Here is a 2,283-nt window from a genome sequence, read left to right on the forward strand (position 1 = left end):
CATGCCCTCACCCTCCTGGTGTCTGTGCCCATTGGTTAGGCTTATATGCATGCATACAAGTCCTTTGGTTGATCTCTTCCTCTTACTCCCACCCTAGTTTCATTTTTTCACATGTATCTGTTCAATTTTCCCAACATCATTTATTGAAGAGACTGTCTTGACTCTATTGTATGTTCTTGCCTCCTTTGTCAAATATTAATTGAGCACAATGACTTGGGTCGATTTCTGAGTTCTCTGTTCTGTTCCGTTGATCTATATGTCTGTGCCAGCACCAGGCAGTTTTGAGAAGAGTGGTTTTGTAATATAGCTTGATATCTGGTATTGTGATCCCTCTAACTTTGTTGTTCTTTTTCCGGATTGCTGTGACTATTTGAGGTCTTTTTTTATTCCAGGTGAATTTTTGGAGAGTTTGTTCTAGGTCTGTGAAATATGCTGTTGGCATTTTAATGGAGATTGTATTGAATCTATAAATTGCTTTGGGTAGTATGGACATTTTAATGATGTTGATTCTACCAATCCATGAACACGGTATGTTCTTCCATTTGGTTATGTCTTCCTCTATCTCTTTATTCAATATCCTATAGTTTTCTGAGTACAGGTCTTTTACATCCTTAGTTAAGTTTATTCCTAGGTCTCTTAAGTTTTTGGTGGAATGGTAAATGGGATTGTTGTTTTTTTCGTTTCTCTTTCTGTGAGTTCATTATTAATGTACATAAAAATGCCATAGATTTCTGGGCATTAATTATGTATCCTGCTACATTGCCAAATGCACTTATTAAGTCTAGTAGTTTTTTGATGGAGCCTTTCAGGTTTTCTATGTACAACATGTCATCTGCACATAATAATATTGTAACATCCTTGCATCCCCGGTATAAATCCCACTTGGTCATGGTTTATGATCCTTCTAATGTAATGCTGGATCAGATTTGCCAGAATTTTGTTGAGGATTTTAGCATGTACTAGTATGTTCATCAGGGATATTGGTCTGTAGTTCTCTTTCTTTGTGGTGTCTTTATCTGGTTTTGGAATTACGATAATGCTGGCTTCATAGAAAGAGCTTGGAAGTGTGCCTTCCTCCTGAATTTTTTGGAATAGTCTGAGGAGAGTAGGTTTTAGTTCTTCTTTGAATGTTTGGAAGAACTCCCCTGAAAAGCCATCTGGCCCAGAGATTTTGTTTGCTGGAAGTTTTTCAATTACTGCTTCAATTTCTTCGGTAGTTATTGGCCTATTCAGGTTTTTTTATTCTTCCTGATTGAGTTTTGGGAGCTTGTATTTTTCTAAGAATATGTCCATTTCGTCTAGATTGTCCAGTGTGTTGAAGTAGTGTTTTTTTACAATCCCTTTTATTTCTCTTTATTTCTTGAGCCTGGCTAGAGGTTCATCAATCTTGTTTATCCTTTCAAAGAACCAGCTCTTGGTTTTATTGATCTTTTGTGTTGTTGTTGTGGCCTCTATGTCATTTATTTCCACTCTGATATTTATTATTTCCTTCCTTCTACTCACTCTGGGCTTTTCTTGTTGCTCTCTTTCTAATTCTTTAAGATAATTTATTACCTGTTTTTCTTGATTTTTGAGGTAGATCTGTAGTGCTATGAACTTCACTCTCATAACTGCTTTCACTGTGTCCCATTGTTTTTGGATTGTTGTGTTTTCATTGTCATTTGTCTCCAGGATATTTTTTTTATTTCTTCTTTGATCTCATTGGTAACCTAATCATTGTTTAATAACATGCTATTTAGTCTCCAAGTGTTTAATTTTTTTATTGTTTTTATTGTAATTGATTTCTAATTTTATGCCATTGTGATCTGAGAAGATGCTTGATATGATTTCAATCTTCTTGAATCTGAGACTTTGCCTGTGTCCCAATATGTGGTCTATCTTTGAAAATGTCCCATGTGCACTTCAGAAGAATGTATATTCCATAGCTTTGGGGTAAAATGTTCTGAAGATATCCATTAAGTTCACCTGATCTAGTGAGTCATTTCAGATTGCTGTTTCTTTGTTGATTTTTTTTGTCTAGAGGATTTATCTAGTGATGTCAGTGGGGTATTACAGTCCCCTATTATGACTGTATTGCTGTCGATCTCTCCCTTGATATCTTCCACAAGTTTTGTATATATTTGGATGCTCCTACATTGGGTACATATATGATTACCAGAGTTATAGCCTCTTGTTGTATCACTCCCTTTATTATTATGAAGTGGCTTTCCTTATCTCCTATTATGGCCTTCACTTTCAGATCTATTATGTCAGATATAAGTATTGCTACCACAGCTTTTTTTT

The 2,283-nt window shown here is 35.4% G+C and overlaps 1 protein-coding gene across 1 annotated transcript in view; it reads left to right on the forward strand.

The window, feature by feature from the left end:
* Positions 1 to 2,283, forward strand: part of NKAP (NFKB activating protein) — a 35,196-nt gene that overhangs the window by 3,802 nt on the left and 29,111 nt on the right. The window lies entirely within an intron of this gene.

Source organism: Myotis brandtii, unplaced genomic scaffold (genome assembly GCF_000412655.1).
Source record: "Myotis brandtii unplaced genomic scaffold, ASM41265v1 scaffold126, whole genome shotgun sequence".
Lineage (NCBI taxonomy): Eukaryota > Metazoa > Chordata > Mammalia > Chiroptera > Vespertilionidae > Myotis > Myotis brandtii.